The sequence below is a fragment of the Corvus brachyrhynchos genome, unplaced genomic scaffold (genome assembly GCF_000691975.1).
Source record: "Corvus brachyrhynchos isolate BGI_N302 unplaced genomic scaffold, ASM69197v1 scaffold43, whole genome shotgun sequence".
NCBI lineage: Eukaryota > Metazoa > Chordata > Aves > Passeriformes > Corvidae > Corvus > Corvus brachyrhynchos.
This window is the reverse complement of record NW_008237353.1, coordinates 1,263,741-1,289,667: the sequence shown is the minus strand read 5'-3', so window position 1 is coordinate 1,289,667 and position 25,927 is coordinate 1,263,741. Positions and strand designations below refer to the sequence as shown.

The 25,927-nt window shown below is 42.2% G+C and overlaps 1 protein-coding gene across 1 annotated transcript in view; it reads left to right on the top strand.

Annotated features, from left to right (window-relative positions):
- Positions 1 to 25,927, top strand: part of GFOD1 (glucose-fructose oxidoreductase domain containing 1) — a 55,931-nt gene that overhangs the window by 5,491 nt on the left and 24,513 nt on the right. The gene's annotated exons all lie outside the window — the stretch shown is intronic.

Here is a 25,927-nt window from a genome sequence, read left to right as displayed (position 1 = left end):
GCACTTAGGTAATTTTTTTTTTTTTTTTGTGAGGAGGTTCTCCAGGAGAATGCTTTTCTCCATGCTCTGGGAAGGGAATAGCATTGGTCCAGGTTCCATCAGGGCTTGATCTTCGTTGCTGCTCTCAGGTCTGTGTCGCAGCCCTGCCATCTGCCTTGTTTTTGTTGAAGCCACCCAGCTCCTCATAGCGAGGGCCTGTAAGAATATCTGTATTAGCCTGACCTGTGCTATGATGCTGCCTGATTTGGCAGTGGTTCCCATGCAGTGTATTTCAGTTGTGCAGCAAGCATTACGGTTAGGTGGGCTCAAACTTACTTGCTGTTGTTTGAATAGAGTTAAATGCCCCAATGATGGTGTTAGCAGCACCCCTGCAGCCTTTTCATTGAGGTGCTTTCCTAGTGCATGCAATACTTCAGTATACTCCAGGCAGCCCCAGCCAGTGGCTTGTAGGCAAGAAATTGCTTGTGGGTGTCTTCAGTCTGATCTGTGGTTCAGCCAGGCCCAGGTGTAGAGGGAGAGCAAACTAAGTGTTGTTCATCTCTCACCTGGTTCACAGCCTTCACTGGCACATTTTTAAACACTGGGCTTGAAAGGGGGAGCTAAGGGGCTGTTACTGTGACTTGCTTGACTTGGCCCAATGCACAACTCAGCCTTTTCCTAACATGGGTATGTCTACAGCATGCATGCCTTTGTATAGCTGAGCTATGTTTTTCTCCTCCTGGCTTCTTTTTATGCAAGTTTTTCTCATGTGAAATATTTTGGATTAGATGAGGTTTACAAGGAGGAGTTGACATTACATTTCAAGGTTTGCTTCTGCTATTCCTTTGGCATACTGACATCATATCCCCTGGGGTCAAACCTCTGGGATGAGAGCCAGTATTTAAAAAGATTTTTCTTTTCAGGGTGGAGGAATATCTTCTAATTTCACCCCCCTCCTCTCCCTCTCCCTCTTGCACCTCTCCCTCTTGCACTACTTGTTCATTAGTTCAGATTCCACCTCTACAACAAGTAAAAAAAGACTCTGTTAGCCCTTATTGTGATACTTCATGCTTAACCATCTGTTTAGAAGGGATTGATGATACTACATGCAGCTTGATCTCCTCCTGACTCGTTTCTGAATTGCTGGTACATCCCTGTATGCTCTTAAGCCATCTTTGAAGCTCACTGTGTCACAGCATACATGAGGGGTAAATCTACTGAAGTCAGCCAAGTGGTACCAGCATGAAACTGGAGTGACCAGAAAATCATGTCTTCTTTCTTCTGGATTATGTACAGCAGAGAGGGGTGAAAGCTCCAAGTGAGCAGAGAAAATTTTGAAAGCAGCTTTTTGATTTCCCTACCAAAGAGTCTGGCCAAGTATGCTGAAAGTAATTCCACAGACCACAAGCTGATTTGAAGTGGGTCCCTGGAGTTGCATAAACAGACAGTGCATTATTCATGAGCTAACTGAGCCTTTGCCTTCCTCCAGCAGACTGGGACAAGCAGAAATGTGCTTGCTTCCTTCACCTGGTTGACTGGCCCTCTGGGAAGGCTCTACTGTGTGCAGAGCGGAGTGAAGAGAAGAGAAGGCTGCTGATATAATTAGGCTGATTGGCACTGTGATGTAGGAGCAGTTATGGGAAGCCCATATGAATTCACTTACGGCTTGTTAGTGCTGTGTTTGTCAGACAGCAGTCAATGGGGATCAGAAGTCTGGGGTGCACAAAAATGACGCAGGAGGGAAAGACTGCCTAGGTACCAGTGTACCTGTGTGCTAACCCCACAGGCTCAAGCACATCTCATCCTTGTTCCTCCTGCACTCACTTGGAGAAAACAAAAATAACAGTATCTTCATTAGAAGCTGTTGAATGTGGCCTCCTTCAGTGTATTTCAGAATCATAATCTTGTAGAAAGCATATCTCACCCAGTAGGAATTCAGCAAATCCAATAACAGGCTTATGATGCTGGATCTGGCGTGAGTGGTTTCAGCTCAGCTGACCATGAGCTGACTTGAGAGCAGAAGGGGCTACCTTGTTTGTACCCATAGCTATGATGTTCATGCGGGATGTGTTTGTGGGAGAACTGGGTGTTGTGTGTGGCTTCTTCTTGAAGCATCATGTCATAGGGAAGCTAAATAGACACAGAAACATGGACTTGGAGTAGTTGAAGTGGCCACAAAAAAGAGAATCCAGTTGGTGGCTATTGCCCCTTTCCTTCATGCTGTGTTTGTCAGTCTTGAAAGTTCCACATCTGACTACTTCCTTAGTAGCTTCTCTCCTCTCTGGTTTTATTCCAGCAACAGTGCTAAAATGACATTTTGCTCCTCTCCCATCCTCCGCTGCTTACTTTGCCATCTAAGCACTGAGCTGCAACAGCTATAACATTAATGTGCCATGAGCAAAACCTCCTAAAATACTGTGATCTGACAGAGAGCAGATGAATGTTGTCACTTGAATGTGTTCTACCAAGTTTTACTTAGTGTTACGTGTGTAGCAGTGGATATTTTAGCTGGTACAGATGTGCAATAATGTTCTTAGTCCCAGGACTGCACTATCTTGTAATAGTTACAGGTCATTGCAAAAAAATAAGTGTTCAGAGGGCTGACATAGTCATGCCATTCCATAATCATACTGGAAGAACAGGTCATATTATGTCTTTGGAATAAGCTGCTGTGGATTCATCATGAAAACAACCACTCAGGCTTGAGTTTGTCTCTGACACACCAGCTCTCTGTAAAGGCTCTCTCCCTGTGGAGATGAACTTCAAGTAAGTTCAAGACTCTTGAGTGGAGGAATAAAGCAACCTGTCTGGCACTGCAAACTCCCCACTGAGGTACCAAGAACTATTCTGGTCAGGCAGAACACTGTTTTGTCTGTTAACAGCCATTTGAGACAGACAAAACTGTTGAGGTCACCTAACCAATCTCCTGGACAGAGAAGAGTTTTCTCTATATCTTATTTTTGTGATATATCTAATATTAATTACTTTCCTTGATGGGGATTCCATCACAATGACCTCTCTGCTGGAAGAGGTAGTTTGTAATCAGGCTATACTGTCCTTTTAAAATTCAATCACGTTATTTCCATGTAACTCCAGTTTTTAATACCTTCATGCGTCCTCTTCAATCCTTGATGTTCTGTTCTTTGAATTCACATATGCCTGTACTTCTATATTGATGTGTCATACCTGTCTGCCAGTGTGATTGATGAAATTACCTCAGTTTACTAATGCCTCACATAATCTGCTGAACTGCATTCAGGTGCCATTAAAATGGGTTGGGGGTTAGACCACTGTGACAGAAAAGCTTGGAGCTAAATAATCCCCCAGATTGGTTTCCAACTTAAACCATATCCCAGTGGTGTAGTAGAAAGCAAAAGTAATGCTGTAGTCACAGTCCATCTTCTGGTGTGCGGTCAGATGACCCAGGAGGGTATCTAAACCATTTAAGGCCTGTGAAATCAATGCTGAATGTGCAAGCAGTCACTATTGTAGAGCTGTCTGGATCAGAGAAGCATGCACAACAAAATTGTGTTTTCCCAGACCTTTTGGAATGGCTGTTACCAAGGGGTTGTGTTTTCCCTCTGTACCTCTACAAGCGGGCTGCAGGACGTGGTTGATGTGCTCTCACAGTGCTGTGCTGTGTGAAGGCAGGCTGCACGAGGGTGCTGATCTGACGTGCCTGTTGATCACGGCCATGTCAGATAGGTAGGTAGACAGTGACTGTGATTTTTCTTTTTCAGCTCTTCAGTGAGCAGCTCAGTCTCTTCATTGCAAGCCTGCCAGCAGCTCTTGCCATTCAAGTGGGTGATGTTCTAGCAGCATTTCAGAGCTGGCAGAAAAGGGTGATGATCAGATGCAGCCAGTTAAAAAAAACTAAGCATATGCTTTACAGGAACATTTGTTCTGTATCCCTGAGCTGAAGATGGAATTTCACTGCATCAAGGCAGAGCAGTCTCACAGGGGATATAGTGGCCTTTTGGAAAGCTTACTTAAATATTAGATGCACTGAGATGACATGTCAGCTCTGCATTAAGGATTTTGCTACATCAGGAAACCCAGAGGTGGACACAGCCTGCTGAGCACAGAGGTCTTGTTAGTGAACGTGCTGTGGGTGTTACAGAAACATAGCTAGAGTAGATGAGATTACGTTAGGCATTAGTATGGTAGTATTAGACCCTGAGGATTTGTAGGTTTACTCCCCAGCTTGTATCAACACATTATAAAATACATGTCAAGTTGTAGCTGAGGTGATACCTCATGATGGGAGATGTTACCTCAAACAAGTTGCCCTTTGCATGCTCGGCTGAATTTTGAGGGACAGTTTCTTCTGTCTCTTGAAGGTGCTGCGAGAGACCAATCTCACAACATAATGAAGTTAGGTTACCCACCCTGTGTCACTGCCCTCACTCATCTTCTCAGAAAAATGGCTGAGAGCTGCATGAGGATGGAAGCTGAAACCCCCATTCTTTTGGGTATTTGGGCTGTTCTGGGTTGGATGCACTGATGAGGATGCTGTGGAAGAATTTGTAGTTGCTGTTCTGTTCAGGAGTAGATACAAGTCTCTGGAGATGATAGTCTCATGCTTCCACCATCTTTAACTTCACAGAATGGTAAAATGCAATTGTTGTATTATGAGACCCAACTGTAATACCTGAAGAATGTTTGGCACATTAAACCTGTCTGGTTCATACAGAAGCTCATGTATAATTCACAGTCTTTGTAAATACATCAGTTTAATGCTTCTCTGCACCTATCAGCAAAGCTCTGTCTCCCCTGTAAATACATCAGTTTAATGCTTCTCTGCACCTCTGTCTCCCTTGGGTTAGTCAGACTTGACAGCTTCTGAAACTGGACCCTAAATTGTGTGACAAATGGTGCTGAACTCTGAATATTGCTGAATAATAACTAAATTCAAATTCAGAAAAAAATTTCCTACAGTCAAAGCCATTTATTGAAGTTCTTCATTATCTCCTTAGGTCAATTTTAAAACTTCATTCTTGTTATGATGGAGGAACCCTTTACTTTCTTAGTAGAGCAAGATTGTACCAGCACTAACCAAGCTTTGGTTATTCTTCCCCGGAACACCTTCCACCAGCATCAAGAAATGTAACATAATGCAGTTGTTGGTCATCTTATAGTTCTTTCAGATGTTTGTTTGTAGTTTAATACAATATTATTATATATTGTATACTAATATATATATATTAGTACAAAATTAATATATTAGTGCAATATTTTCTTGTAGACTGTAGCTCCTGAGTAAGAGTCACTTGCTAACCTGTGACAGAAATGTGCCATGCCACAAGGCTCTTGGTAACTGGTATGATGTGTGCCTACATTTTATTAACTGAATTGCCTGTATTCTATGGATAAATTGAGTTGTGCTTTTGTAAAGCCTGTGAGAATTCGTAATTTGGTGTGTTTGGTGCTTGCAAGCCCTCCTTGTAAGTGACAACACTGGTCTCTTAAGTAGTCCGTAGTAAGCAACAGCTTGGTTTAGTCACTGCTCCTCAGAAAAAAATCCCAAATGTACTATAGGCACTATGAAAATAATGTTAAATAACAACATGTTTTATTGTGGCTCAGTCAGAGATGCTGAGAATTTTAAGAGCTGTTGGATGGTAAATTGTTAAAACATATTGCTCTGTGGGATGCTAATGTAGCCTGGGCTGAAGCCAAAGTCTGTACAAGTCTAAATGACTTGTTAGTTGTCCAGGGAATTAGCCTGCTTTGGTCTGGGTCCTTTGGATGAGATTTTCAGAAGCAATCAGTAGTGCTCAACTCCATGACCCTGACTTCAGTGGGAGTGGAGAACCCAATGCTGAGTTCTCCTGCTGTTAAATCTGACTGGTTTTAACATCACCTTTGAGTGACTCAAAGGCACTGAAGGGAGGAAAAATAATCTGCATTTTCAAGTCAATACAGTATAAATTCTCTCAAGAGCTGGTTTTACAAGTGACTCTGTGAGTTACAAAGCTCTCTTTACCACATGGCCAATATGAGTTACTTTCCTGCAGACAGATGTGTCAAACCAGGGACAGTGAGAGGTGTGAGTCTGCATTGCTAAATAGCTTTTTGGCAGGAACTGGGACCCCTCTGCGGGAAATTTAATGTCTGTCTATGTGAAGGGAGCTAAAGCAAGAGACTTTAACATCTGGAAACCCTCCCAGGGCACGTCTTAAACTTTACTCGTTTTCCTGAGCTCTGGTTTCTTATCCAATTTTAGGCTGCCATTTATCACATTTTAACAGCTAGTGGAAGTTGTGTGGCAACCTTCCTACTCTGTTTAAGGGTGTCATGGTAATTCTTTATTCTTTCTTAAATTCCTATAATTCCTCTCTTTGGGAAACAAAACAAAACCTATCTATAATAAAAACAAGAGCAAGTCTTCCTGTAAATACAACAGCACAAAAGCTGGCTGCTCTTTCCCACTGAGGCTATCTGACCTAAGCAGCCTTTCCCCTATCACCTTCAAAGCCCTTGATTTAAGGGAAGGGAGTGATTACTGAATCATTAAGGATAATGGCTATTTACTTTTGGAAACAATGGACTTGATGAATCACAAAAAATAGCCTAATTTTCAGAAGTGCATTTGCCTTGGAACAAACTAGCTGGGTTTTGGGGTGGAAATACCTACATTTTAATGAGGTGGTAAAAAGTGACCTTTTGTTCTGAGATAAATCACTTTTTTTTTAAATCTTGAGGACTGACGTGGACCCCAGCATGGAAATGTCGGGCCAGAAAACAATACTAGCATTTAAAATAAAGAGCACAGAATTGAAAACTTCATAGTTATTAAAAGTTCTCAGACTTACCTGGAACATTGCTAGGTTTTCCTGTTTTTACCTTGTATGATTTTACCTCTCTATGTTACCATAGAAATTTGCTCTGTCTGCAGTAGGATTTTGCCATGTAAGCATCAACATGTGGAAATCTGCTCCTATTCTGTAGAATCACAGAATGGTTTGGGTTGGAATGGACCTTTAAAGATCAGCTAGTCCAACCCTCCTGCCATGGCAGGGACACTTTCCAGTGTATCAGTTTGCTCAGAACACCTACCTGGCCTCAAACACTTCCATTGGTGGGATACACACATTTAGGTGTTTAGTCATGTCTGCTTAGGTTACAGTATAATTAAAACTGTGCTGAGGCAGGGGTAATAGGGTATTACTGTGCTAATTAGCATATTATTGTAAAATAAGGGATACTGCTGGATTTGCTTTGTGAGCTGGGTTGAATTACAAACTGGAGGCAGTGGTGGGGGAATAGCAGAATTATTTTCCTTCCAGTTTTTATCGTAGTCCTTCCAATTTATGTGACTCTGGAGCTTGAGAGATGTGTGTATTATCCACATTTGGGCTGAAAAAGTGACTACTGCTCTGTTGTAAGCAATTTTGGTATTTGTATGGATTTATTTCTCAGGGTGTGTAGTCTTAGATTCACTCCTGACTTGAAGAGTGGGAGTAAATGCCACTGCAGACACAGCTGAAGAAAGTGTTTGGCCTTTCAGAAAAGGTCCTGACAGGGTGCTTGACAGAGGTACAGATGTGCATGGCAGGCACTTTGGACGGCAGGATCCTGCTGCTGTTCATGATGATTGCTGTGAAATAATCACTAACAACTGCATGTTAACCTAATAAAGAAATACTAATAACAGGCTGCACAATCTGCCAGCAGATAAATAACACAGGAAGATCAAAACTGGGAGAAAAAACCCAGCAGTGTTTTGAGCTTATGTAGATGGTTCTTCATAGACAAGTGATTTGTCGAAAGTCTTATGTGAAAGTGCCACAAAAGTTGAGGTAGTCAGAGTAACCCAGGTCTTACGTGCATTTGATAAAACGGTGTGGCTGCACCTTTGATTTTGGCAATTTAGGTTTGCAAGTTTAAGCCCTTTGCACTTTATGAAACCCTAAGCAGCCTTTTGATGCCCAGGCATACTTTCTTCCTGTGGAGAACTCCAGGAGCATTTTTTGTCAGAGACAGATGTGCTATCATTGCCTTCTGCTGAGCCTCCACTGGGGTACCACAACAGAAGATAAAATGTGAAATTTGTGATCACTGTTTCAAGCCAAAGTCTCCACCAGTCCCACCATTGAGCTCTGTAGGGCAGCTTGTAATTAGATTTTTTATTATTAGAAGCCTTGCTTACTAGAAGTTTTTGCATAAAATACCCAATGATTTCACTGGTAGGATATGAGGATATGAATCTCATTTGTGCTACTGTACTTCCTCCTATTGCAAAAATGCTTTAGAATGCTCCTGTAATAGGTATATAAATATTTTAAAGTGCTTTTAAACTTAAGGGAGTGTAGTGAAGTGACCTAAGAATCACTTTGTTATGTCTGAAGGGGATTGTTCTATTGGCATCTGATAATATGTTCCAATTTATAGAGAATCTGTTTTTCAGTGAGCATTGCAAGCTTAACTCAGTCAGTTGGCTGAACTTTCGCTATAGGGACAAGGTCATCATTCAGTGCTTGTAGCCTGAACAAGTAAAGCCTTCCCACTTCTGCTGCTGTCTTTGCCCTCCAGGAGACACATGAAAGACTTGGGCAGAGCCCTTTTCCCCCCCCCTCCCCAGTTCAGTTTTAGATCATCTCAGCGTTTATTGCCCTTTCTGCTATTGCTTAGATCAAGTGGCATTATGAGATCCAGCTTGTCTTTGTACAGTGGATGAAATTTTGTCACACGTGTGGTGTCTCCCACATTCTAATGAACTTTAGCAAATAGATGCTTAATATTTCCGGGTTAAACACAGGAATTAGATGCTTAATAACGTGTATTGGCAGTTTCATTTCACACATACGTTCCTAAGGGCTTCATGCTAAACCAAAGGAGTGATTCTAAAGTACAATATGGCTAATTTGTCTCACAGAAAAAGCATTTGTATAACAAAATAGAAACTCTGTGACCTTCCTTTAGAAAATACAAATAAGTATGTGTATACAAAAAGGAGGAGCATCACCCTTTAAGAATTGCATGCAGCTTTTGAGTAAATTTTAAGCTGTTTTACTGCAAATGCTTTGTTTTATTGGCAGTATGCGGTCATGGTGCTTAAAGGTGATCTAAGGTGTATAGAAAGGTGTATAATGTATCTTTTATCCGGTGAACTGGTGAGAAAAAGCTCCAAGCCTTCAAGCACGTAAACATTTGTGTTGTGGGTTGGGGTTTTTGTTGTTGTTTTTGTTTTTTTGTGGGGTTTTCGAGTGTTACAGGAGCCGTAATGAGTGAGACAGACATGCTAAATTTCAGCAGACTTTCTGTTCTTTAGCTTAATTTTGCATTCTGGGCAGTGAACCATGCTAAAGCTCTTTCCACTTCACTGGTGCATGCCAGAAAAGTGTAACTGAGAGCTTATGTAGTTTTGAGCAGATGCTGTGGTAAAATTCCCTTCTGACCCTTTTTGCCTTTCAGGCTTTTGCCAATCCTGCTAAGTCACCTAAAAGGCTGGATTAAAAATATCTCGCATAGTCAGAGCTGGTTCATCAGTGCTTGCTTTGTATGTCTGGACAAGCAAAAGGTTCTCATTGGTGATTGGATATGCTTTTGACATGTGCCATTGCCTTGTTTTAGGGCCTTCTTGTACCATAGGTTTTACCACATATGAATGTGGTTCCATCACTTCAATACACGCAGAAGACAAGATTTTTTCAGGCCGGAGAAATGGCTCTCACATCTCAAGCATTCCAGACAATAGCAGCTGTGGGCCCAAGCTCTCAAGTAAGGAAGGTGGAAGCACAACAGGAACCAAGAACAAAACCAGGGTGGGAGTATTTTTCTGTCCTGGCAACTCAAAACTGTCCCCAGATACAAAGATGTCTTGTTGGTACCCTGCATGCCCTAACCTAGCCAGGCTGATGATCAGCAGCAGGGAAGCTGCAGTAGTACAGACATCAGCACACCCTGTGCAAAGTCACCAGGCATCCTGTGGTCTGTGAAAGTCCATGTGCTGGGATTTCATTGCTGTTGCTGCTAGAGAAAAACTCACTCAAGTGTGTCAGCACGTGCAGCAGTTGTATTGTGCTTGCAGTGTAGATACGAGCTTGGAGAGCAGAGGAAAGATTCTGTCTCCACTGGTGTAAGGAAAACACCAAGCGTGACTCCCATGACTTGGAGGGGGACTTCTTACAAGGGCATGTAGTGATAGAACAAGGGGTAGTGATTTAAACTGAAAGAACATGGGTTTAGATTAGATATTAAGAAGAAGTTCTTTACTGTGAGGGTGATGAAGTACTGGAACAGGTTACCCAGAAAACTTGTGGATGCTTCATCCCTTGAAGTGTTCAAGGGCCAGATTGGATGGGGCTTTGAGCAACCTGATATAGTGGAAGGTGTACCTGCCCATGGCAGAGAGGTTGGAACTAGAGTCATAGAACAATTCACAACTCTAATTGTTCTATGACTCCAGAATGTGTTACAACAGTTCACCTTCAAAATGGGGACAGAACTTAAGGTAGATTAAAGGTAGGAATATCCATGTAGGCTTTCTTGATTGTCCTCATTCAGGGTGGTGATTCCATATGATGATACTGTGTATGAGTTTATGACTGAATGGGCTAAACTCAGGCTTGGCTTTCACGTGTTAAGCTATGATGAAACCTGAAATATGAACAGAAGCAGTACTGCTGCAGCTGTTTAGTTATAAAGGTGGTTTACACCAGTGTAGTCTCTTCCTTTAAGAGGAGTGGAATAAGCTATCCTAAAATAAAGCATGATACAGATAAAACTGTTTCTACAACAGACAAACTGGAGAATCTGTTAGTACTTGGGAAACATTTTAAGAATTACTCAAGGATTTAGACCAATTGTTTCCCAATTCTGTGGGTGGCTGCTAAACTAAAATAGGATACTCCTCCTCTAAAATACTTACATTACTTTAAGATTTCAGATTTACATTCCAATAGCAGAAATAGTGGTATATTTTGTTCACTCACTTCTATCACTTGACTATTTTGGTACACAGAGTAGTTGTATCCAGAACAAGTGAAGGTGCATGTGACTATATATTAGATCTGCACTGAGTTACCATTTAATTACAGGGCACTTACATACAACATGTTGTCATTTTACACATTATAATACCATAGGGCATATCTGGCACATGAGTGAGGCTGTACTGTGCTAGACACTGTATCATCCGCAGAAAGCTGATTCTATCCGATGAGCTTTCCATCTTAACAGAAATCAATATAGATGGTACATAGGGGAGTGCAGAAAAGACAAGGGCATATTATTTTTCTGAAGCCAGATGTCAGTTCTGACACAGAAAAGTTGACACAGAAAGAAAAATGGAGGAGAGAAGCACTAGCAACAGGAAAGGCAGGATGAAGGAAAGCATGAAAAAATGCTGGAAAATCTGATATTTGGGTGATAGCAGAAGACTTCATGGAGTGATCAGAAGCCGGAATCAATGGCTCAGTAGTGAGTGAGGAATGATAGGGTGAGGGTGAGAGATGGAAAGGCTTGAAACCAAACACAAGTTTGATGCAAGAATGCATCTCTGAGAGAGAGCTGGTGGTAGTGACATGTTTGGGCTGTGGTATTTGCCAAAGCCGTTTGGGTGGAAGAGGATGAGCTTCTCCTTATCAGGACTGGAGGAAATGATGTTGGAGCTGCTGAGATGTTTGGTACCGGATGCCTGAGAAAGGAGGAACTGTACACACACTTTGTAAAAAATACATTCAAGATGTGCTGTCTACCCCTCTGTGTTAACATAGGATAAAATAAGATGTGAATAAAGTGAGTTTTCTGTTACTAACTACACTGCTTGCAGATAGCTCTGTTTGGGAACAACAGACCCATTTTTCTATTTAGCTTAACCCTTTTCAAGTGGAACTGCAGAGAGGCAGACCAGAGTTTCTGGTCTGGAAGAAAAGTATCCTCCTGCAGAATTGAGGAAATCAGGAGAGGCTATTAGGATAAGCTCTGTCTCAGCAAGAGCTTCAGCGTAATCCACATCTGTAGACATAAATGCAGTGCATATCCAAGCTGACAGCTAATGGTGCAGGGGTGAGCTGTGTTGTCCTCAGGCAAGAGGAGGCAAAATAAGCATTCCCTTTTACTGTGTTGTGCTTGAGCTAAAGGCTAGATATTGTGGATGTGCTGTCCAAAAGACAGGCCAAGCATTTACTGAGTGCTGAAAGGGAGTAGTCTGGAAGCAGTGATGCATTAGTGTGTCATCAGTTTGGATACAGTTGAAACTGCAGATAAAATTTTCCAGGGATAAGATGCAGAGGTAGAAAAGAAGACCCAGTCAGAGTACTGCATGTAACAGGACCACAGAACATGGGAGAGAGTGTTGAGGAGAGCATGAGTAAAGCAGGAGAAATAAGGTTTGGACAGAGTCATAAAATTACAGCTTTTATGTGTCCTGAGAGACAACATGAGCAATTGTATTTGTACTGTTCTAGTATTGTAAGCTTACATTAGTGATGCTGAATGCTATATGATTAATACTGCTGTAGTGTTTGTGTGATAAGGAATATCAGCAATCAGTGGTTACATTAGCGCTCTAATCTTGGCAAACAATTGAATTAACATCGTGTGTGAGAGTAATGAGACAAGAACCTTTTGCAGTGATTGATTGCTCAGTGCCTGCACTATTGCTCAGTTAGGGAAAAGTGCAATTTTTTTTCTGATTCTCTGAAAGATTTCAGCTGTAATCAATTGGAATTTTTGCCCTCAGGAACCAAGCAATGTAGCACTGTTTTGTTACCCTGTGATTTCATTAAATATTAAACTTTCCAAGAAATGAATAATCTGTTAGTCAAATATAAACTATAAATATGGCATGAATTCACTGTTCTGTCTGTTTCATGCAAAGCAGGTGTAAAGCTCCTGCCATTTTGGTGGGATAGCAGTTTGTACTCTGCTTGATCCCTGTGCTGGTACACACAGCAGTGCAGTATCTGGTGTAGTCTAAGTTGCTACAGATATGGTTGAGTTCCAGAAAGGCTGGAGCAGAAACAGAGGATGTTTTGCACAAGGAGACTCTCATCTTAGATGAACCTGCATTTTCTACTGGGTTTTGCCTTGACTTAGCAAGAGTGATCAAGATGTGTTGAGTGTATTAATACCAAGCGAGTAATGCTGGTGCCTGGTTGCCTTACTGCTGTTCTGTTTGGCTTGGTTTATTCGGTGCAATCTCTGGCACTTGTAAGGTATGACAATTTCATTCTTATTTTCCTTCCTCTTTCTAATAACCTTTGCCCTGTTCTTCCTCAGCCTGCTACATCAGATTGGTTGTACTCATAGGGTTTCTGGCTATGTTCTCCCAGAGAGTTGTGTTCTAATTTGGTTTTTGAAGGTAAAAAGAAAAGCATTCAACTATTTCCCTTTCTCTTTAATGAAGAAGTGTTCTCTTTTCTGAGAAGAAAGGTTTGTGGTCCTTTCAGGAAACATTCAGTCTAAATTCACAAGACTTGCTTCTGGGAGCTTTTTCAGCAGCTGCATCTCCTCTGCCTTTGTAAACCTTACAGAAAATATTTTTAATCAACTGCTTATCACAGAAATTCCTGACCTGTCAAGAAGCAGGAGCAATTTGCTTTGGGAAAGCAGTTATTGATCCGGAAAAGCAGAATAATTGCAACAAGCAGTAATTAGTGAAATCAAATTTCACTCTACACTAACTGTCCTTGCATATTTATTATACTGCAGTTGTTGGCTATTTCACACTTAATTCTGTCACTGGTTTATCATTTAAAATATTTAAATCCATTGCTAATAAACTGGTCAAGTCATTAAATTTCAGTATCCATTCCTGATGGCTTTCCATATCCATGGCTTTGCAGAGCCATGGTAACTTGCTGTTTGTTTCGCCAAAGCTTTTGCAAAACTTTGGTAGTGATTCCCACAGACTATGGCACTGGCACCATGTTACATCCCGAGATTTTCTGAGTCATGTTAAAATTCAGGAAACAACCATATAAATAGAGCTCTCCAAATAGTACCTTTACGTCATCATCATGTGTTCCCAGTCGGGGGATAAATACTTCCTCATTCTAGTGGTGATATCACTTTTCCAGACCCTCTCTAAAACTAAATATAGTCATAAAAAGTGTCTCTGCACTTACAAACTAAAGTGGTTGAGTCATTTAGGACCCTGGAGATTCAGAGAGGATGTGCTGTGTCATACATCACTGACAGTAATGCAGGGTGGCTTCACTGTCATTAGTAAAAAAGGGAGGTGTGGTCTTGAAGCCAGAATATAAGTCTTGAGGTCAGTGGTTCATTATGTACAGACTGGCTTTGCACAGTGATGCTGTTTGTCTGTCTGTTGATCGTTACACTTAGAAAATGCTGCCCATCAATGGGACATCTGGGTACTTGACACATGGAGGAAGTTGCAGATCCCCAGGCGGCTTTGTGGCATTTCTGGTGATCAAGAAAAGCTAAGGTTACAAGCTAAGCTCCGCTGGCAGTAGCATTCCCTTTGAAGGGAATAGTAAGGAAGAAGAGGGATCCTTTGGGCCTGATTTTGATGATTGCTGAGCCTGTGCAGTCATCTAATCACTCAAAACTCCCAAAGCAACTGTGCTGCAGGGTTCCGTGGTCAACTCTAAGATTCAGAATCATCAGAATTGGTGACCAGTCCTGAAAATGTTGACTTCTGATGTTCTCTTTCACTTAAAAAAAAGGCACTGGGTAAATGATATTATGGACAGAATAAAATAAAATCTGCTCAAGAATTTAGGCCCTATACAAAAGTCAGTAGCATTAATTAGGTCAAAAGAACTGATGAAGGGTGATGTCAGTGAGCAAATCTCCTAACACCTGGCTCTTCCAGGGTTATTACTCCTTGTTTCCCTGCTGCAGATCTTCTCTTACTGACTGTAGTGGGATTGTGTTCTTGTAGTGCAGTTCAACATCAGAAGGCAAACAGTAATCACTGTACATAGATACCAGTTCAAACTGAAAGGAGGGTTCCCTTCCAATTTTTGGATGTAGAAATACAGGAAAGAACAGGATTCTTTGGGCCTGCCATTTGCCAGATGGCCAAGAGAACTGATAATCTGGAGAGATCAGAGCTCTGCAGGACTGACAGCACTGCCGCCAAAGCCTGGGGAGGAAGGCCTTGCTCCATACTGGACGTTTATTTGAGAAGGACTGTGAGGACAGTTTTTTCACTCTTAAAAGGAGGAGAAGGTTAAAAAGGACTTCCAATTCTGGCACAAAATCATCAGGCTAAACTAATCAGCATGCTTGTTTTTGTGTTGATATCCAGAATGCTTTTCTGCCCTGCTGTGTTTTCACAAAAATACTGGTGTTTGAGGCACTAGGAAGAAAAAAGGCATGCCAGGTGAGCAGAGAGCATGTTTCCTTGTCATATGCTTTCCAAATCAGAATGCCAAGATCTTTCTTTATATCTGGCTTTCCACAGATTTCTAAATAGTACTTAACTACAAGATTTTTGGCTAGTATTTTGAGAGAATTAAATCTTCCTTTGAAAAAGGAAGAAGTCGTCTGAAACTTCAAGAAGAAAACCTGGGAGAAAAGTATAGCTCTCAATCCACCTGTAAGCCTCAAAGGAAGCATATTTTCACTCTAGCATGCCTTGCAGTCCCTTCAGACAGTGGATTCCAAATGAAGGCAGAGGCCCCAAATGTGTCTGTGAGGAGTGGTGCTGGAAGTCTAGCTGATATTTTTTGGGATAGTGAGCTGGGCAGAGTGTGATATAACACCAAACGCAGTCTTCTAATCAGAAGAATTGGAGAAACCCACTGCCCTAAGGCTTTTCTTTATGCTAGAGGGTTGTACTCTTCAGATTATATGGTCAGATAATCTGAATGTGTGGAAATGGAAGGCTGCTTGTGAAGTTTTGCACCTTAGCTTGCAAGGACAAATATTTGTGGGACAGACAAACTGGTAGGTGCTGCTTAAGTCTTCAGAATCATGGAATCGTTTAGTTTGGAAAAGATGTTTTAAGATCATTGAGTCCAGCCATTAACTAAGCACTGCCAATTCCACCACTAAACTGTGTCCCTAAGTACCACATCTACAAATCTTAAAAACCTCCAACAACCACATCCCTGGACAGCCTGTCCCAGTGCTTGAAACCCTGTTGGGGAAGAAATTTTATCCTAATTTCCAGTCTAAACCTACCGTGGTGCAACTTGAGGCCATTTCCTCTTGTCCTTTCTAACAAGAACCAAACTCATCTTGCAGTTACAATTTGTGCTTTGGTGAGTTCCATCTAGTTTGAATCCCTGTCATAATTAATTGGGATCTGGCAAATACATTATTTTGTAAAGCATATATTCTGATTTATCACGACATTTCTGATCTCTGATTATTTCTTTTCCACAGACAGTGGGGGCTTAATCATCAATTTTTTAAAATATTGACCTTTCAGTGCTGAAAGGTACCTCTTGTCAAGCAGCACAAAAAAGTGCTGCCCATGCTAGCTGAGCCAAGGGAGGGAGTTGTACTCTTGCTGTCATTATAAGGAAGTTTGTAGGTGGTAATTTCCCAAACCAGAATTTGGCACCATAAAACTAATATATTTTTTCCCTGGAACAAAAAGACTGTAGCTGTTACTGGGCATAGTGATTTGATCTCTCTGAGATCCAGCAGGAAACAAGCTGGGGAAAAGCAAACAGCAGTGTCTGCCTACAGTTTGCTCTTGCTTACAGAAGCCGTACCAGTATTGTGTGTTATCTCGGTATTGCAGGGAGAGTGTCCTTCTCCCCAGCCTTCAGGTTACTCTTGCTCTATCAGTAACCAGTCTTTGTGCTGCATGAAGAGATCTGCTGTGAGGCATCAGCTTAACACTTCAGGTGCAGAGAGGCTGGAAAAGCTTCCTGTGAATTGCCAAGAAGTACTCTGCTATAGGAACAACAGAAGGAAATTAGTGTAAATTCAACGTTGATGTGTTCAGCTCAGTCTCACAGGGAAGAGGAGTTTATTGTTTCCTTGCTGGTGCCCTTCCCCTCTGACCCAGGGAATGCTGAACTAAGGGCTGCTCTGTGCTGATGTCTGATCTGTGTCCAGAAGGGACTTGACAAGGATGGTGTTAATTTCTTCTATCTCATTAAGCTAAATCAGGCTGTGCTTACAGCTTTTGCATTTTAGCACATGGCATTCCCTTGGTATGTACCTTCTCTATTTCCAAGACACCTCTTGTAAAGGGAGACAGCATCTGGCATGAGCTCAGAGAACGCGAATATTTAAGACTCTCATAGTTAGCTAGCCCTGTTTCTTTTGGTATTTGTTTGTTCTTTGGAAGCTTTTGTAGGGTGTAGGGACTGGCAGGATGTGGAAGCATATGATGTGGTCAGCCTGGGATTATGCTATCTTTTGTAAAGTGTTTTAGCCTTGAGTGACATTAATTCTCTTGCCTCCCCTGGCTGTAAGGAGCAGGGAGATTTGCCACAACCCAGACCAGATTTAGGTCAATGATCTAGACAAGTTCGTTATTTATTTTCCTGCAGCATCCACAGGCAACTTTCAAGGCCAAAACAAGGGTATTTGAAGAGTGTAAATATATCTATACGTGTGTGTGTGTGTATATATATATACACACGCATAAATATATATATACACACACACATGTACCTTCCTCTGAGAGTTTATGACCTTACTGGGCATAGAGACAGGCCAGGAGAAAATTGTGAGTTAAACAAAATTGCTTTAATTTTAACACAGAAACACATATCCTGATGCTGGAAAAAGGAAGTATCAGGAAACTTCCCAGCCATTTTTGTGGCAGAGTTTTATTGGAGCATTTTTGGGGCAGCACATTTGAGAGTCTGTGGAGTGGAGCACTACTAAACTGCTTACCACCTCATATCCATGCAGACAGTGTGTGCTAAATCATCAGGAAATGTCTTCTGCCTGTATTTCCAACTGGAGCAGCGTCAGCATGAGCCCTGCACTCTTCCAGCAAGAGACTGCTGTGAGCAAACCACAGAAGAAAACAGCTAGAGAGCCCCTTTCTCCTTGCAGTTTTTGGGGAAAATCTTTTGTTTAAACAAAGGGAACAGAGCCAGTGGTGCCTGGAAGATGTGAGCTTCTTGCTGAGATGTAAATCACTTTGGATTCTGTCTGGAAGATACACTCTGGGAACAGAAATAAGTGACTGAAGGAGCTGTGGGATGGGAAGAGTAATTGGTGACAACCTTTACATGGTGCAGGAGGGTAGTAGCTCTGAAGGGAAGAAGTTCCTTGTCCTGTTTCTGAAGGGGTGTGATCTCCTTGCACTTGACTCAGGTTGGAAAAAACATGTTAAAAGCCTTGCCCTTGGCTGGCATTTTTGGGTTACCAGCTGTTATACGTGAACTGTGTTAGCACACGGGAGTCCAGTGTGAACTCGGTGTACCCTGTAAACACGGAGCAAAAATAAGTAGCTCCCTTATCAGATGGCTCACAGCCTTATTTGTCATGTTTCTGTGTTGCTTTTAAGATGACTTTCTTGCCAGTGGTGTTGTATGAAAACCCTGTGCAAAACGTTTGGGAGACATGCATGCAGTGGGCTGAGATGCAGAAACAGCAAATGGGAGGAGCAAAGAGGGGGGAAACTGTCTAGTCTTTCTTGCTTTCTTCCCCCCCCCCTCTCTCCCCCCCATCCCAAGGAGAGCACAGAAGGTTTCAGCTATCGATGATGATGACAGCAGTGAGTCACCACTTCTTCAGACAGATGTGGAAACTTTCCATATGATGGAATTTCTAAAAGCAGCAGTCCTGCCAGGGGTCTGCTGGTGGAGGAAGGTGCCAGTTGGGGAAGGATTTTTTAGGCAAGCAGAAGTATGTGTGGTGCTGGTTCCCTGGACAGGCTGGGCTGATGTGTTGTGGTCGGTGGGTGCCTCCATAATCCTTAATGTTGTCAGTGCAGGTAGTAACATCAGTAAAGACAGAGGAGTGTGAGCTTATTCCATTCAGGTAGCAGGTGGTTGGTCCGTGTCCAGGTCCCTAAGGAGGCTTGTACCCTTGCTGCTCCCTCTGATGGAGTCAGCTGTAACTTCTTCAGCTGGTGATTCCAAAGCCTGTGTGGAGGTGGCCCTATGGAATCCAATTACACTTTTGCTGTGTAGACACAGCAAGAGGATGGGACCTGCACAGGTGGTGGTGGTGGTAGCAGAGAGAGGCTACAGCAGCAGTAATGGGAGAGGTAGTGGAAAGTCTCTTTGTTGTTCTGCCTCACTTACTAGGTAGGATAAAACTAACCTAAGAACAATTGTGTTTGGTGCAGAGACCTCCTGTGGATATATTTTGGAAACACTGATGTTTTCCTGCCTAGAGCAGAGTAAAAAAGCTTTGAAATGTAAACATACGCCCTCTCCCCTCTTCTCACTTTATGCTCTTGTAGTAGTTCGCTAATATTTTACTGACAATATGAAGCTATAGTAGGCCATGACTTCTTAGTGTAAGTCAGGAGTATTCCCAAGGAAGTAATTGGCATTTTCCCGGTGTACAAGGATTCTAAGGGGCTAATTACAAAAGGTGCTTGTATCTTAAATTGCTCCTGAAGGGAATGGTCTAATTCTTGTCACTTTTTGCCAGTGTGATACCAGGGAAGGTGCACTCCTGTGACCAAGGACACAGTAAAGGAAAGGGACTTGACCTTGGATTGGTACTGCAAGTGCCAGATTTCTTGACAAAAAAATCTTACTGTCTTTATAAGTGGAATTGAGCTGCCTGAGAGATGTTTTAGCTATGTAGCAAGTTACAGACTTTCCTTACTTCAGGGCAGGACTCTGTCCTGGTTTAAGGAATGTTCCCACGTAACAGCTGCTGGCTCCACTTTAAATAACCTTCTCTATTCCCTAAAATGAGATGTTTATTTATTAATTTTTATCATAACCCATGAAAAAAAGTTGTAATCCAATAAACCACGGAGGTTCAAGATGCCTCAGACTAGGATGAATCAGAGTTTTCAACTTTCATAGATCATCCTCTTTTTGGTGACTCAGAAGTCTGTCTCATCCTTTCCTGAGGCTCAGAATCTTGCTGGATTTGGCAGTAAAGTTCGTCATCATGGTCAGTGTTTCACATGAATGTTCATGTGACCAAATGACATGTGGAGCTGAAGTTTCAAGATCAAAAAACAAGAAGTAAGACTCAAAGGTGATTCCCCCCTGGCCAGTATTTAACTTGACTTGGTCTTTTGCAGTCATCTGGAGTCCTGCTGACCTACTTTTGTGCCCCTAACAGTGTGCTGAAAGATTAGATGCAAGTGAAAGATAGAATAAGAGAAAAGCCAACTCAATTCTTCCTGCCGCTGGTGTCAGTCATCACTAGATAACCACTAAACATGAAGTAGTTCCTTTAAAGGATGGAAGATGCTGGGTTCATACAGTGCATCTACAAAGGCTTTGCGTGACAGATAATCGTTACAGTAGAAAAGCAACAGTGATGTGGAGTCAGCAAGAGAGCTACCCCTCCCCATCTCTGACATCTGCTGAAGTCCCATCTCAATGCCCTTCTGCTCTTTTTGTTCAGAGCACGTGAGCTCCAGGCCTGGCAGGCATGTTTGTAATTAATGTTTCCAACGTCATCCTGATGCTGCTTGCTGTGCCATGGAGAACATGTGTTCCCATGAAGCTGGGCTGTCATGTGGGCTGCTCAAGGGTAGCGCTGAACTTTCACCAGGCTGCTGCACTGTAAGCTGGTCTCTGTGCAGAGTAAAAAAAACCCCAGCCTTGCTGGAGAATTGGGTGAACTGGGATTCTTAGGGTAAAAGCAGGTTTGAAGAGGGAGGGGCATCAGCCTGCCAGGTTGATCCATGAAGGGAGTTTGCCAGGATTCTTAATGCTGTGAAAAGTGAAATAACTACAAATATATGATTCTATAAAATAGTGCTTATGTGCCAGGGAAGCAATTCCTCTGGGGCAGGGTAAAGGAAGAGAATGTTTACAGCCTTCCTGTTCAGTAGGCTTCATGCATTTTGGCTGCTGCCTTTATTGGATGCCCATTCATTACCAGAGCCTGTTAGAGCACTCAGAGCTGCGAGGCAATGCACACTGTGGAAATCAATTCCAAGTTAAATCCCTGAAACTAGTAGTCACCTAGGAATCAGGCATAAAAGGATGAGAGAAATACCCATTGGGTCACACCAATGTTCATATCTGGCCCTGGATTCTTCCTTATCAGCACCCAGAAGATGATTGGGGAGCACACTGGAGCCTGGCCCTTGTCTGCAGTCTGCTCCCTGGCATGTTCCTGCATCCACCACTCTTCTGTTGGAGGTGTTAGGAGGAACATCTTTGCCTGTTCCCTGTACTGTCTGTTTATGGATCTATTGTCCCTGGATTTGTCTAATCCCCTTTTGAACCTGCTGATACTGTCTGCCTGTAGCAGATGTTCCAGGTCATCATTGTGGCAACAAATTCCAGAAATTCACTACCATCTCACTAGAACTGTATCTTCTTTTATTAATTTAATTTCCTGCTAGTTTCAGTGAATGCTAATAATACTGAATTTAGTTAAAAACAGTTCTGATTCAAGTTCAACCTTGTCCTGATGCCTTGAGAGGCCACCTAGAAACAGAGACTAGACAGGAGTAAGGGAATAAAGGTAGGTATTTACTTGAAAGGCCTTCAGAGGTACCCCTGGGGAGCCAGAGGCTATTGCCAAGATGGACAACAGGCCACGAGTTGTTCACACTTTTATAGGTCTGGTTCATTTGCATATCAGGGTTAATTCTCCAATTAAAGCTTCAGTTTAATGATGTAATTCCCCTCAGCTTGCCCCCCTTTAGAGGCTTTTTGGTTTATACTTTTTGAGCCTGACAGGGTCTGGAGAGCAGGCCTGGAGAGGCTTTGTTATGTCTACCTAGCAGGAGAGAGCAGAAATTAACAGGCTACAAGAAACTTCAGAGTTAACACAATAAGCAGTACAGAATTTGAAAAATACAAAAGGTAAAACCTAAGGCATCAGTCCACAGACTTCATAATTTTGTAAACTTTGATCATATTTCCCATCAGATGTATCCTTTTTAAGCTGAAGACTCATGGACTTTTCAGTTTCTCTTGGTAAAGCAGCTCCTCTGTCCCCTTAAACATAGCAGTTGCCTGTGTATGTACCTTTTCTATGTCCACTTTGTCCTTTAAATGCAGAAACCAGAAATGCCCCAGTGCTCAGGACACCTGGAGGTCTTGTGAAGATTGAACTTGGAAGATGGAACCACAGACCTGCAGCATTCACTGCACACAAGAACTATTACAGATGCCAGTTTGGATATCCACTGGGCATAGAGATGGGGAATATGTTTGTAAAACACTGTTACAAACTGCTGTTATGATTTTATATTTGATGTTAAGTACTGTAAATATGCGTGGCACATCTCAGAAAAACAGCGGTAGGGTGGGTCGGAATAACACAGCACTACGTCATGCTTTGTGAACAGAGTGGTTTACCACATGCTCCCAGCCCTGCACGCATTTCCAGCTGTAGCGTTGCCAAGAACAATCACATGAATTTGCAGGAACTGTTCATGGCAGCAAGCAGCACTGTGGCCTCTGAACCCATGATGCCTAGGTGTGTATGTACATACATATGTGCATATATAGGTAAGGGCCTTTCTTAAGCCTTGTTGTACTTTTCCACTGTAAATGTCAGTGCCTTAAAAATGCAGAGTGAAGGGTGGATGAATTGTATAAAATGATTACAGGAATTTCCCCTTCGTCTACATAACTGATAGCTGACTGAGGTTATATTTTACACAGCCTAAGGTTAGGGATGGATCTGAAGGTCCCTAAAAATCCTTACCCATATGCTCAGGCTTAAATCTGGTGATCTGTTTTATAGTGAGAATTATTTATTTTTGCTGAGCTTTGTTGTGTGGTTGTTCACTGCAGATGGAGGGTTAACTCTGAGGGGGAGACCGTGTAGTAAGAACTAGTGCTTTTTTGGCATTGCCCACTGCAACAGTGGAGAAATATCCCATGTTTTTGCTGTGTTAGCAGCTTCATGTGAATTTTAACTACTTTGTACTCTAAATGTTGTTTTTATGCTTTCAACCTGATTACTTGTATCTTGGTTTTGGTAGATGGTTTATTGAAATCCTTAGAGGTCACTGCTCTTGCCAGAGATCAGTTGAGAAGTTTTACCTTATTGATTCATGCTCCAAGGATATCCATGGGTATATTAAGTTTGACTTACTAATGGGCAGGGAGAAAATTGAAAGAAGCATTAGTTGTTGGCTTTCACAGTCCTTTGTGCATAAGGTGAAGTGACAATGAAATTTGAATTTCATTTTCTATGATGGTAACAGGAAAACTAATTTACAGTCAACATTTTGTCCACTAAGCTTTGTCTTAGGAATCTGATTTCCAGTGTTTTAAAAAAAAACCCAAAACATTTTGTAGGATAAATATGGTTTACTTTGGTATATCTTTCCTTCATTTTTCTGCCTTTCCCCACTTCATTATGAATGATAATCCATCCAGAAAGCTAGAATGGCTTTATGGTGCAGCTGTATTCCACATATAAGCAGTTTGGCTGCCTTCCCAAAATGGCACAGTCTAACCATGACTGCCATAAAAGCTGCTAGCAGGGATTCTAACCATACTGATGTGTTTCAATCAGCTTCATTATATTTTTAAGTCAGGTCACATTCAAGAATATTCCTGGCCCTTGGCTACACAGTAGCACAGTAACACTTCGAAATTTCATCTCTTGGGACATCAGCTGTCACTTTTGAGTCATTGAAAAATGTGTTTGATGGTACCTTCCCAGTCCTTGGTGAAACATTTGCTCCTAGGACCATCTGCCCCTTTAATAGAGTTGTCATTTCAGCATTGCTTCAATTTCTGCAGCAGCTGCCCATTGATAATAAGTCAGATGTGGGGATGTCGCAGAGGAGAACAGCAGAGCCTGACTGCAGTGCTGTTGCTGCCTTCAGCTCACTCTGTCAGAACATCATTTCCCCAATTAATGAAATCCCCGTTGCGCGTTCTGCCTGATCCATCCTTCAGATTTCTTCTTGATCCGTCTCCAGGCAGAGAGGCAAGTCATGTGCTAGCTCAGACCAGATGCCTTTTTCATGGCCTCCACTTACAGTGAGCATCTTTCTGTGACTGCTGAGCTATGTTTTTAGCTTGGCTCAGCTAATTCAATTTAAAACATTGGCAAAGATATGAGAATTTGCTGTTTCATATGGGTTAGCATTTTTAAGTTCTTTTTTTAGGCTTGAGCTTGAACTGATAATCTCTGTTATTCTTAGACTTGCCAGACATCTGCTTTCCAGCTGTCCAGATGAGCATCCTACAGAACCCCTGCAAATCTGAGCTGTCCAGTTCATAGCACCCCAACACTACTGAGCTGCACAGTGACTCCCGCAGGGCATGAGGGACTAATGCTGTGTGCTTTGGGACACAGGCATCTTGTTGGCTGTTCAGCCTGAGTGAAAAACCTGTGCTTTTAAAAACAGGCCCAGTGTGAGTGACTTCCAACAGTGTTTCTCTTACAAGTGTCCTCTGTTAGCAGGGACAAATGTGCCAAATGAGGTGTTACGAAATAATGCAGTGTAGGAAGGGTCATTCCAAGAGTTTGCCTGTTACTCTGAGATATGGAAGATGCAAATAAACTTTTCTGTTTTGCTACTGATTTTCTGCCTGCTTTTTAGTGGAGGCCTGTCTTAATCAATTAACTTTAGACAGTCTTTGTTTAGACATCTGGTCTAAAAGTTACTTACGTAGTCTTGGGTGGTTACCAAGATGGTTTGTAAGTGGTGGAAAGACAGGCACCATCCTAAAATGTGTGCCTAAGTTAGTTAAGGTAAATAGCCTCGTGGTGATGTGTATTTATGTCTGTTGGGAAGTCTCAAGATTATTATTTTAGACTAGATGCTTAACTTTGTGATGATAGAAAGGAGCAGAAATGAATCCAGGGCTTGTAGTCTCTCTGTGCCTCTTTTCATAGGCTGTAGAAGTCATTAATGATTATCTGGTGTTTCACAGGATGTTGTGGTTGGTAAAGATGAAAATGCCCAGAAATTTTATAAGTAACAAACTTATGCAAAAGGGAAATGTGCCCCTGTGTAGGCAGAGGTGACCTAAATGAAGTGACAGTGGCTTCTTTTGAATGGGAAATCTAAAAAAGAGAACTTTTATCCTCTTCCTAAATAGCTAGCTTTATGAAATTTATAAAGCCAAAAGCATAAGCAGCTTTTGTGGCAATCTTGGCTCCCTTTTCTGCTCCTGTACACTTGAAGTCTTTCATAGATGTACATATTTCTGTACATACCTTGTCTGTTCACAAATCCACTGCCTTCACCCAGGTGCTGGGAGTGAATGAATTCCTTCCTTTTATTTATTTATTTATTCTTCTGTTCTTTCCCTTCTCTGATGTGAGTACTGGTTTTGGGGACTAAGAGGATACATTTCAACAGCAGTGTCTCTTGATTCTCTGATGGGTGATTTAGTTGCAGACAGACTCCAGATACCACTTCATTTGATTTCTCATTTTCTTTCTGTTCTTCTGTACAGGCATGTGGAAGGCTCTGAGGAGCTCTTTGCACATTGTTGGGTTGCTTTGCACAGGACTTTTGTCTGCTCTTTGAGTCTTTGCCTCATCTTCCAGGCAGAAAAAGGTTAGCAATTGCCTTTATGGTTGGACGAGTTGTTGTGTATCAACAGAATAGACTGCTAGGCAGAAGTGCTGCATTCTTCCAGCCCTTTTGGGATCGTAATAACCCTTCCTGCGAGAGGATCTCACACCCTGGTCTTCTGGGGTTGATGAAAAAGGCACTATTGTCTGTCTTTTTTTGTGGGAGCATGGTTAAGTTCATTGTGCCCAGCTGTCTGGGGAACCTCCCTGGCTGGAGCTGGCTGCATGAGCAGAGGATGAGTTGCCCCATGAGACACTGAGCACTTAGTGCATACTGCACAGAGGTGGGAGTTGTGAGGCTCTCAGGCTTTGTGTTTGGTCTCACTCAGCCCAGCAGGGGAGCGATGAAGATACCCCACTGGGTGGTTGAGCTCAGTACCCACCACCGAAAGGAGTACAA